Source organism: Neofelis nebulosa, chromosome 14 (assembly GCF_028018385.1).
Source record: "Neofelis nebulosa isolate mNeoNeb1 chromosome 14, mNeoNeb1.pri, whole genome shotgun sequence".
NCBI lineage: Eukaryota > Metazoa > Chordata > Mammalia > Carnivora > Felidae > Neofelis > Neofelis nebulosa.
In genome coordinates this window covers 62,446,852-62,459,386 of record NC_080795.1, presented here as the reverse complement: position 1 = coordinate 62,459,386, position 12,535 = coordinate 62,446,852, and the positions used below count along the sequence as shown (strand labels likewise).

At 42.1% G+C, this 12,535-nt stretch overlaps 1 protein-coding gene and 2 long non-coding RNA genes across 7 annotated transcripts in view; 2 read left to right on the top strand and 1 right to left on the bottom strand.

Annotated features, from left to right (window-relative positions):
• Window positions 1-12,535, top strand: part of SAMD12 (sterile alpha motif domain containing 12) — a 386,116-nt gene that overhangs the window by 232,909 nt on the left and 140,672 nt on the right. The gene's annotated exons all lie outside the window — the stretch shown is intronic.
• Window positions 3,200-6,679, bottom strand: LOC131494477 (uncharacterized). The gene is made up of 2 exons (XR_009253428.1): window positions 6,592-6,679; window positions 3,200-3,771 (listed from the first exon to the last, which is right to left on the bottom strand). It is a non-coding gene; the product is annotated as an uncharacterized LOC131494477 (long non-coding RNA).
• LOC131494478 (uncharacterized) overlaps window positions 3,766-12,535 on the top strand; it is a 52,641-nt gene continuing 43,871 nt past the window's right edge. The window contains exon 1 of the long non-coding RNA XR_009253429.1: window positions 3,766-7,207. This is a non-coding gene — a long non-coding RNA (uncharacterized LOC131494478). The remainder of the gene's footprint in view (window positions 7,208-12,535) is intronic.

Below are 12,535 nucleotides of genomic sequence, written 5' to 3'. Positions count from 1 at the left end.
AAACTCAGAGAAAGTCTTCAGCTCTTGGGGTAAATGAGAACATCTCATAGCAAAGCCCACAATGGAGTGGATCCCGTCCTACATAGCCACCCTAACCTTGCAGGTGATGTCCTCAAGGTCTAAGAAACTGGCCCACCCTCCATCCTTCCCAAGAGACAGCAACTGAAATCCCATCTCTCCCATTTCCCTGTGGCAAAATGAGATGGGTTCTCTTGGGCAGTCCGACAGGGCAGTAAAGAAGGTACTTTACACCAGGACTCCCACCATTTCCTGTGCAAGACAGGTTAAAGATGAAGCTGTCAAAGCTGTTCTGGTAGGACCTCCTCTACAAATAGAAGGCGGAAGAAGAGAAAACAAAGTGGCTGCTTCAGCTCACAAGGAACAGTTCAGGGATCCATATTTGAAACCGTCGAGGTTTTATAAAGTTTGGCAACCGTTTCAAAATCATTACTATTTAACATCAGCATCAGATACTGTATTTCCATACAAGGGCACAAGTTACCAAATCTTCAATTTATCACAAAAGCGAAGCCTGGAGCTAATATTGATTGTGCACCTATTTGCACACTTGGCATTTTGAATTCTATATTTAGTCCTCACAATAATTTTGTAAGATGGATATCATGAACCCCATTCTATAGATAAAGAGACTTGGCCCAGAGAGCTGCAGTGCCTGTTCAAGGTCACAATTTAAAAGTGCACATATTAGTCAGGGTTCTCCAGAGAAACAGAGCCATTAGGAGGTAGATGTTTAATATTTTAGTCATATATGAGGAGAGAGAGGCTTACTATAAGGAATTGGCTCTCATAGTTGTGGAGGCTGAGAAGTCCCAGGGTCTTGTTGTCATAGGAGAGCCAGTGGTATTCTAGTTTAAAAACCAGCAGTCTAAAAATCAAAGAAGAGCCAGTGTTTCAGTTAGAGCCTGAAGACAGGGAAAAACCCATGCCCTAACTCAAAATGGGCAGAAAGGATCCCCTTTAACTTGAGGGAGGATCAGCCTTGTTGTTCTTTTCAGACATTCAACTGATGGGATGAGGCCCACCCACATTGGAGACAGCAAACTGCTTTACTTCTACCTATTCAAATGTTAATCTCATCCAAAGACACCATCCCAGACACACTCAGAATACTGTTTGACCAAATATATGGGTACCCCCTGGCCTGGTCAAGTTGACACATAAAATTAACCATCACAGGGGGAGAGATAACTAGTCATTTCCAAAACCAGTGCTCTTTCTTGCTGCCCTACCTGCCTGCTGTTAAGTCTCAGTTCTTCCAAAGATACATTTTTTCTTTTACAAAAAAACCTCTTGACACCAGTGTACTTTTAAAAATTACTGCTTGAGACTATTCACATGAAAGGTTTCACTTAATGCCTTGCTTATCACACATAGTTTTCACTCTCCATCCTCCATTTCCCATTATTCTGGGCTGCTAGGAATGGTAGGTGTATGTTTTTGCTAAGCCCCTCCTGCATACCCAAGATATTGTGACAATAAGAAATTTGTCTCCCTATTTGATGACATAATGAAGCAGAGATGCCAGCCTAGCATTTCCTGATGCCCCCACATACCCCCAAGTAATCTGAACCTTGTTGGATCAATGACATGAAATTTTGCCAGCTGGCGTTTTAATTGATTTAATGGAAATTGACTCAAAATAAATGAATGCACAGAAAATTATTAACAGTGACCTCAAAGGTTTCAAGTGTCTGCTATGTAAGAGGTGGTGTGGCTTTGATATATCCATCTGAAGTCTCCCGCTTTCCATGTTATATCGGAGAAACAGCACAGATGTTTAGCACTAAAAACTATTAAACACGAAGCATTGATGAAGGCAGTGTGGGGGGGTTCTGAAAATACGTGAGAAGCACTGTAGTATATGTTTTGGTTTGTCCCATTTCTATCCCATTGGTTGGTTGTCATGGTTCATGCTTACTGTAAACTACACATGTAGCTATTATCCTTCTAAGTATCATGAAACTTGGTTTTTCTTTTGTCATTTGATCATGCCATGGAAAGGAGGAAGAGATGACATAATAACAGAACAAATTTCATTGACCTGGATTTGTTTGTTGTTTTTTTTTAAATTGATCCTTTCCTGAGACTTGAATATTTGTTTTGTTACACAGAGAGTTTGACTATAATACTTTTGGTCTAGCAGGATTTGGCATGTGTGAAAGCATAAATGTCTCTAATTTTCTATTTCTAAAAGTTTAAATATGCATTGTCTTCTGGCTTATCCCTCTCTAGTTCCCTCTTTTTTCTCCCCAGTGTACTTCTCCCCTAAAGACTACTCAGTCCACAGAAGAACTATTAGAAATTTATTAATTAAGGACCAGTTTCTGCTTCTTTGTCTGGGATAATCATTCGTTTTGTAGCTGATTTTCTGCTTTAATTAAATGAAAATGTCACTCAGTCAAATGAATTCATTTATATTTATTTATCCAGTTCTCCAGGCTTGAATTTCTTAGTAGGGACTTGGACTCATCACATTTGTTCACGCAATGCACTGAAAAATGTCTCTTTCAGCAGTTTAAAAGGCTCACGAGTGTTTACTCCTTCCTCCCTGTAGAAGCACTGCGTAAACAAAGCCGTGACTAACAAATGTGTGAACGGTTGTTTTCCTGTGTAGACGTTATCTAGGTGCACATCGGGATATGTATTTGAGGGTGTCAGTTTAGACACGTGCACCTATGTATGCTAGAGCAGAGAAGTGAGGGATACCCACTACCACAATCCCTTCAGACTTTAAGAAAGTACCAGGGTCATATTTGAACCATTTGTGTGTCTTTATTTGCCTTTCCAAAATGCTAATTGGTGGGTGCAACGTTTAAATGCTACCTAATCTTTCCCTTCATATTTTTTAAAGGATTTCTTACTGAGTATGGTCTATGTATCTAACACTGTAAAAGCACGTTGAAATGGAATAAACATACTTATTCACCCATTCATCAACTTTTGAGTATGTACTGCACATCAGGCTAGGTATCGGGACTCAGTGATAAGCAGTGTAATCCTTGACACAAATAGGCTAGCTGCCAAAGCCTCACCAAAATCTTTTTGGCATGAGCAAATTATGTTCTATTTCCAGAAGGCTGGCACACTGATGCTAAGGCCTTCTACCCTCTTTTCCAGAACACAGACTGAGAGCTGTTAGTGTTATCTTGAATTCTCTTCAGGAAAAAAACAAGGGCAGTGGAAGCAATTCTCTGCTTTATTGAAAGGGTGGAAATGGGTGCCGATACGCACCTGACACGAGGAAACTTTGATTTAGACTTTCTGGCGGGCGCACAGCCACAGATGTGAAGTCCTTAATCACCCATGCTGCGGCAAAATCCCTGTGGGTGCGAAGAGTAGCTCTGAGGTCTTGTGCTACAACACTGGGTCCCTCACATGCACTGCCATTGTCCGTCCTGTGATTCAAGCAGGCTTTTAACTCCTCTGTTTTGGTGGTGGTGGTGGTGGCTGTCTGGTTGCCTTAAATAATCTAGAGGCAACGCGGAGTTCAAAGGGCTCGAAAATTGAGTTTCCAACAGCTTACAGAGTCCATAAAATAGGCACAATTTTAATCTTCAAATAAATCATCCTTTTGTTTTCTTCTCTGCGTCATAATATGAGCTAAAATTATGATGGCTTGGCAGTTTCTGCAGTGAGAAACAGTTGTACTGGGAGTCAATTGGTCCCCTGGGTTAACCCGGCACTGGGGTTAGGAACTGCCAGTACTTGAGTTTCCTCATCCTTAAAATAGCTCCTGGTAGCTTCTAAGTGCTGTGACAGTAAAGATAATTGAAATAATTATTACTTAGACTCCAGGGAACCTATCCGATTCAAGCCCTGGGCTTAGAAAGAAAAGGTTGAAAAAGAATTGATATCCTGGTCCCTTGATATGGATGTTGAGCATGTTGACTCTGGCTGAAACGCCCCCCCCCCCAACACTGCCCCAGTGGAGAGGATAAGGTGATGGGCATCTCTAAAGGTAGGATTGGAGCCCCCCCAGACCCTATCAGGGCAGTTTATGGAGTATTTGGATAAGCATTTATTGAGCTTTTATTACATTATAGATACCTGCTAAGCCCCAGATAGCTCCTGCCTTCAAGGAGTCTTCAGTCCTGTGATTATTCCCAAAACTTAGACTTTTATCCAAGTCTTACCAGAATTGGTTCTGAAACCCAGGGTACTTAGTCCCATATGAGGCCAAGGTGAACAGCCACAACAGAGGTAATCGCTGTCATTTAGTGTGTGCTGTCTGCTCATCAACACTGTCCCAGACACTCTGCATTGTCGTTTTGGGAGCTGTTGGGGTCCCTATTCAGCAGACCAAAAAAACTGATGCACAGAAGATTGAAGTGACTTTTGAACCAGGTCACCCAGTCTGAGAAGTGATGGAGTGAGGATTTGAGCCCCAGCTTTCTCCAAAGCCCATGGTCTGAGACACCAGCTGGGTTTGTTGCTGTAACTCTGTGTATGTATTACATGAGACTGGGAAGAACAGTCACCATTATCTAATGTCAGGGAGCTAACTGGAGGGTCTGTACTGCACTGCCCCTACAGAATTGTTCAGCTAGCATACCCTTTTCTAGAGTTCTAGCCACAGGAAAGGAGATATGTGCAAAATTGTGTTAAGGGCAGTGAAGGAAAAATATAAAATGCAAGGAGAGGCTCTAAGTTGGACCATGGGATAACAGTGACATTTGAGTGGTAACAAGATGGAGAAGTGAGGGTGCCTAGGTGAAAGCAGAGGAAGAGCAAGCAGGCAGATGGAAAAGCATATGCTAAGCTCTGAGGCACAGAAGAGTTTAGCATTACCTAAGAACTGAACAAAGACCACAAGTAGGATCGCAGAGCTCTGAAGAGAGTTCTGTAGCCTGGACACAGCAAGGGACAGATCCATAGGGCCTTGGAGCCACCTTAAGGATTTGGAATTAGCATCTCAAGAAGTGCAGTGAGAGGCCATTAAAGGATTTTAAGCACAGAAGTGATGAGATCATAGTTACATTTAAAAAAAAATGTCAGCTGACTAGAAGAATGGGTCGGATGACAGCAGAGCTGGAACCAGGGAGTCCCGCCAGTGACCAGGGACTCTTGCAGAAATCCAGGTGAGGACAGGTGATCACCAGAACTGGGTGGTGGCCCCTGAGCTGAAAGGGGACAGGTCTGTCTGCTGGTAGGATTCGCAGGGTGTGGGATGGGTTGGATGTGGCCAGGAGAGGGAGAACCGAGGGTGAGTCAGGATTCCTGGTCTGAGCTGCTACAGACTGGGCCAGCCTGTGCTCGGGAGGAACCTGGATGGGGGGAGTGGGAGGCAGAGGCTTGATAGGAATGAAGAGGTCAGTGTGTAACACGTTATATTTGAGGCCCTTTGAAACATTGAAGAAAGCAGTTAGATATCTGAGTATGAAGGTCTCATGTGGGATGTGCACCGAACAGTAAAATTGAGGAGTCGTCCAAATATGTGTCAAGGATGCCACACGGGTGGTGCACTGGCTTGACCACCAAGAGTTCCTGCCTTTTACTCACAACAGGTTTTGTTGTACGTCAAATAAGAGAGCACGAGGGGCAAACTCCAAGTGCCCTGGGTGTGCTTCCTTCACTGAGCCGCCTGTCAGCTTTTGTGCATCTCCTGAGTGTCTTCAGGTGTTTTGTTCAAATGAACATCAGAAGAGACCTTGGGAGGGACAAGAAGCTGTGCTGAGGAGAGCGATCACAAAACGGTGCCACCCTGCCATGCCCTCCAACCACAGCATCACCTCTGTCGATGCCCTGGTGAACTGTCACAGAGTGACTCAAAGCACAACATTTACAGTCAAAAAATCTGAGTTGTTATCCCAGCTCTGTCCCTCGCTATCTATTTAACTTTAGGCAAATGACATATCCTTTCTGAAAGCAAGTTTTCTGTGCTGTAAAATCAGAACAAAGATACCTCGGTCACAGGGTTGCTATGCGGATTAGAAGAGATTTTTGCCAAGTGATTATTAGCACAGATCTGAATAAAAGATAGGAAGTGGATCCATATCTAAGAAGACATTCTTGCCAGAGATTAGCATAAGGCTGAAATATGTATTTCATAAGCCTATTCCATTAAGTCAAACACTGAATTTTTGTTAAAATTCTGCAATCATCCCAAGGCAGAGAGATGAGAGAGGCCATTGTGTAGAATATATGGCTTTATCACTTCCATTAAATTGCTTTTGACAGAGGCCAGTTTGTCAACCAGAATCACACTCAAAAGTGTACCAGTATCTTAAGACAGTTTTTCATTGTCTGTGAACAAGTCTAGAGGATGGTATGGAAGCTTCTATATATAGCTATGCACTTGAGTTCTTTTGATGACTTCATTTAATCAGACTATTTATCTTATTGAAGACTCATTGCTAATATTATAGATGGGTTCTTTATGAGTACATAAGGAGGACATTGTATAGGATGCCTCTGTTTTTGTGGGATTAGAAGAATCCCTACCTACCACTACTGGCAGGTCGTCCCATGATACCCTTGTTATACCATTGCTTCAATCATTAATAGTTCTTTGCGTTTTAGTGTTCTGAGAAAATCGTCATGGTCATTACCCAAGTCAGCAGCTGTACTTACTGTGCCAGCACTGCTAGGACTGAGAATGAAGAAGACAGGCTCTTCCTTGTTATTCCCTAGTATTCTTGACCCTACAACTAAAGAAGAGTACAAGGGTATTTGTGATATAATGCTCTTTGGAATCCTACATAATTAAGTGCTCTAGAATAGCCCTGTCCAATAGAACTTCCTGAAATGGAAATGCTCTAGACCTGTACTGTTGAGTACAATAGCCACCAGCCACATGTGGCTATTGAGTACTTGAAGTGTGGCTAGTATGACTAAGAAACTGAATTTATAACTTAACTTTAATTGACCTAAATTGAAGTAGCCATATGTGGCTCCCAGCTACCATGTTGAGTACCACAGATCCAGCAATTGTGAGGAAGGGTGGGTGTGGGCTCCAAAAATTCAGGAAGGAAATAGGGCTTCAGGTGGAGCTTAGAATAAAGGGGAAAGTGAAGGATGCTCCATCTAGGGTAACAGCGTGAGCAAAGGCTGCAGGAAGGGGGAAAGCATGTGGTTTGCGAACATTACACAGAGAAGAGAATTGAAGGAAATTCACTGAGAGACTTTCTGAAAATCAAGGAAGAAGTTTCTAGAATCTAGACCATTCTTCTATTTTATTAAGTTTCGTGTAAGTATTTTACCTGTGGTAAGCCTCCCATTATTTGGAATGGGTTACATGATGTTGACTTTGTTACACTTTTTATAAATAAGTGATCTCTACAGGGTTATACCATGTCATGTACAAGTTGTTCATTGAAGCTGTCCATACTGGTGAGATGGCAATCTAAAGGTAATTTAAGGAAGCACTGACATAGCAGAGGTTAAAGGAACCTACTGGGGTTGAGTCACCTAGCGACTAGCAACAGCTTCTGCTGGAGGGTACAGAGAGCTGGAGCCATGGAAGAGGGGTCAGCTGACCAGAGAACCTTGTGAGAGGTGCAGCCATTACCACAAGCACCGGTTCCACACAGGGAGGGAAGGAGAGAACGGTCAAACCTCCTGTCTACTGCTTCCCACTGGTGCCTCTAACTAGCTAAACACAACCAGAGATCAGAAGGCAGAGGGTCACAGGTGATGCACTCTTCAGGGGGTCAGCCTCCCATGGCAGAGATGGACAGAAAAAGCAAGAATGGATTGTGGGAAAGAAGCAGGGAAAGGAAGTGTGAATAAACAGCTCTTTTCTTGATATTGAAAGAATAATGTCTTAGTTTGAGTTGTTACAACAAAAATACCATAGACTGGGTAGCTTAAACAAAATAAATTTATTTCTCATAGTTCTGGGCTGGGAGGGCCAAGATCAAAGTGCCAGCTGATTTGGTTTCTGGTGGGGACTGTCTTCCTGCTTTATAGATGATTACCTCTTTGCTGTGTCCTCACATGGTAAAGAGAGAGAAACAAGATCTCTTGTGTCTCATCTCACAAGGGTGCTAATTTTTTTCCTGAGGGCTCCAGCCTTATAACCTAAATACCTCCCACAAGGTGCCCTCCCCCCAACATCATCGTATTGGAAATTAGGACTTAGGCAGATGAGATTTGGGAAAACATAAACATTTGGTCAATAGCTAATAGTAAAATGGAAACCATATAAATAGCTAATATGGTGGTTAAATTATGACAAAATCATACGATTGAAAGTGGTGTGCAGCACTGAAAGTCTATGCAATGGCAAGAAAAAATCTTCGTGTGATTATTTATTTATTTTCTTTATTGAGAGAGAGCGTGTGTGAGCAGGGGAGGGGCAGAGAGAGAGGGAGAGAGAGAGTCTCAAGCGGGCTCTGTGTCAACACAGCCCGACATGGGGCTCAATGCCACAAACCACGAGATCATGACCTGAGCTGAAATCAACAGATGCTTAACCCACTGAGCCACTCAGAGGCCCCTTCACTAGCTATTCAGTGAAAAGAATATGAAAACAGTAGAAACAGGAAGATCCAAATGTTGTTTTTAAATAGTGTATATACAGTAAAATATTAGTGCATAGTATTCACACTCACAGGAAAAAAAAAAAGAATACTGGAAAGAAATGCACCAGAATTTTAACAGTGGTATCTCTGGATGGTGGTTTAAGGATGTTTTTTATTTTCTTCTTTGTACTCTCCTGAGCTTTCAAGATTTTCTAAAGCAACATAATTATGGTATATTTCTAGTCTGGAACAATGCTTCTGTTGTTCTTGATATATCTGCAGGGTAGATATGCAGGGCTATATACTCAGTAGAGAGAGGTATGTGACTGAGTTCCTTATTATTCAGTCAGCTTAAGTTTCATTGTATACCCATTTCTGCAGGATTGATGGGCACCTGTACATCTCCAAGTGCATTAAAAATGGGATGAACCAGTAAAATGCTCTTTTAAATATTCCACTAAGAAACTTTTAGGTCCTAGAGAATGGCCTGATTTCCTATTGATCTTTTTATTGCCTCAATCATTTTCTCAAACATGGTTAGTTAATTCAGATCCCTACCAGCCACCTTTCCTCATTATCTATTACATTTGGGTTTGTTAAATATGAATCTTTGGTGGCACTTCCATTATTAAATTGACAGTTGAGTAATGCTTTATTGACATATGTAAGATTGAAGCATATTTCTTAGGATCCATGGTGGTGGTAGCCATGTTTTTTTCTGAACCACCTAAGCATAGCCAGTTTTTTGTGCTCTTGTAATCTTCATCTTAAAAACAACAATCCATCTGTTTCATCGTTTTATTCTTTCCTGATAGAAAAACATTTCCCTCCACTGTCTTACTGATCTACAGTCACCCATCCTTGATGGACTCTTGTAAGCAGAATCGTCGCCAGTGATGTGATGACTTATGCTGGTTATCATTTCAGTAAATCCGCTCCCTCTCCATGGCTTGCTTTTTAACCTCCAGCTGCTACCCAATTATTAGTTCGTGGATGGCTGCTTCAGCAGCATTATTCTAGCACTTGCTTGTAGCGGATATTAATAATAATCAGTTAGTAAATGTGCACAGTGTTAAATGCTTGTAAGGATTGTTGTTGATAACCTTAATTGTAATCATAATTTTGTGATGGCTAAGTTAAGATTCTTGTGGTTGTAAGGAATGGAAATCTGAAGGTGCTTTAGCCAAACATATGGGGCTCAATGGGGTATTCATTTTTTTTTACTGTTTTTTCATTTATTTTGAGAGAATGTGTGTGTGTGTGTGAGAGAGAGAGACAGAGAGAGAGAGAGAGAGAGAGAGAGCAGTGGAGGGACAGAGAGAGGGGGAGAGAGAGAATATCAAGCAGACTCTGTGCCATCAACACGCAATCTGACACGGGGCTTGATCTCACAAACCATGAGATCATGACCTGAGCCAAAATCAAGAGTCAGATGCTTAACTGACTGAGCCACCCAGGCGCCTCTTGGTGAGGTATTCATACAACCCATACGGGAGTCTTTGATAGGACTTCTGAGCAGAGGTAGCAAGACCTCAGGGAGGAGTAGAACTGTGAGAGCCAGCAAGAATCCAGACAACAGACTGCCCTCTTTCTGTGGTTTCTCCTTTTCTGTCTGCTTTATTCTTTATATACAATATCTCTTTGATTCAAGTCTTGACCCCTTTCGAGTTTATGGACTGTGACTGGAGCACTCAGAATGTTCTCGAGTGCTCTCTCAATTTCTCCTCTCTCTGTTCCAAATTACTTTCTATATCTCCTCATCTCAAGTCCATAATCCCAAGACAGGAACTCTGATTGGCCCAGCTTTGATGCAATCAACAACAACCAGCAGCGGGAGGTAATGCTGCCCAGAGACATCCCCTGTGACCATTACAAGGCAGTCAGCCACCCTGAAAGGTGTTGATCCATAGTTATCATGCCCTCAATGCCTTCATTGTACATAATGACAGAAATATAAATTTACTACATTAACCTATTTTTGCATTAATATTTAGAAGAAGGAGCATATAGCTCTTAAAGATAGAGGTATGGAAAAAATGAATCTTGAAGACCTCTTTTCTACATAACAAGAAAGAACAGTTTTGTGTTTTCAACTTAAGATATTGTTACAGAGCGATGTCAGGGAGATGATGGGATATGATCAAAGGAACTGAAGTAAGGATCAGAACTAGTAATGACACCAGAAGAGTAAAAGTAGCCCATAGGAGGCAGGCAGCTTTGCCGTAGTGAAGATGGCCGCTTTGGTACCACATTTAAGAATCTACTATGCTGTGTCTAGACAGCAGCCCACGCGTGTTTTATGAAGCTTGAATTCTGGAAAGAGAAAAAAAAGAAGGATCCATTTTAAGGCAACTAAAATACAGTTAGCTGTTCTGTGTGTGTCTTACTGTATTGGATTCCCAAATTTGTTTATCTAATAGACGATTGTAGAACACCCAGTAAGCCTCAGGCTGATCATAGCATGGTTATCAAATGAACCTTTAAACGAGCATGAGTATCAGATAAAGTTTGTGCTCGACACTTGAGTATGCACTTCATGTTCTTTAATTTGTTTAATTCTTAAAGCAAATGCCATGAAGCAGGTTTTGTAATTTCTGTTTTATAGAGAGAAAACCAATACTCTGAAAGACTAAAATAACTTGGTCAAGGTCACAAGGCTAGGGTTTGGAGAGGCTGGAGCTCAAGCCAGGTCTGTCTGACTACAGAATCCTTGGTTTTACTTTTTGATGTCCGAGTCGTGTTGTCATGGGTTATTCAATCTGTTGTATTGATTATTTGAGGAATTGTGTGAGGGACACCTGTGCCCCATCACGGGTAGCCCCCCGGCTGGCACTGGTGTGAAGCAATGAATGATTAGGCCATGATAAGCCACATATGATGTGGTAAATACTATGATTGAGACATCTAGACAGAAGGCATCTGCCCCTTCCGAGCTATGGATCCTTGGGCAAGTTCTTTTGTTCTCTGAGCTTCGTTGTCCTGTACCTGTAAAAGTGAAGGTGTAGTCCTATAAAAAGTCCTACTTTGTGGGTATTATGTGGAGTACAAGAGTTGATACACGCAAAGGTCCTGGAGCAGTGACAGGGATAAAGTGCTCCCATAATGGTAGCCAGGACTATTGTCCACAGAGCCCTGCTCGAAGGAATCAGGCAGGATTTACAGAGGAAACATGCTTTGACATATCAGATGTTGCCAGGTAGGGAGGCAAATGTTGGACATTTAAAGTGGAGGGGCGCCTGGGTGGCGCAGTCGGTTAAGCGTCCGACTTCAGCCAGGTCACGATCTCGCGGTCCGTGAGTTCGAGCCCCGCGTCAGGCTCTGGGCTGATGGCTCGGAGCCTGGAGCCTGTTTCCGATTCTGTGTCTCCCTCTCTCTCTGCCCCTCCCCCGTTCATGCTCTGTCTCTCTCTGTCCCAAAAATAAATAAAAAACGTTGAAAAAAAAAAAAAAAAAAAAAAAAATTTAAAGTGGAAGGATCTGTGAACAAAGGCCTTTGTATATTCAACCCACATTTAATTGAGCATATGCTATCCGCCAAGCACCCAGGTCATTGTTAATTTGGGAGAGGCATGGCACTATGAGAGTATATGGAATATTCCAGATCCTGACTTTATAAAAGAGGTGAGTCCCAGGAAAATGGCCACAAGGAATCATCTCTGAGAACAATTTTGTACATGACTAGCCCAGGATGGTCTCAAGGGGATATCAGATGAATTTCTTCACCTAGCCCTTTAGAAATTCTTCATTCAAATTCCTTTAGCACACCCAAGCACACTGAGAGGTCTTCCCCCACCCCCCACCCACCACTTTTTACACCCACCTGTACCTGCACACTAAAAAAAATATATCACAGTCCTTTGTTTTACAGGGTGACACTGCTGACTCTTCATATATCTCCATGAAGGATTATTCAGTTACATGGAACATTGCTTAACTGAAGATAGCCTGAGAAGGGATAAAGAAACAGTGTTAAGGCATATTAAAAATTGGCTTTTTCCTGGTGGCATTTTGTCATTTTTCAGTTTGGCATCTTTCCCTATTCTTTCTTTCTAC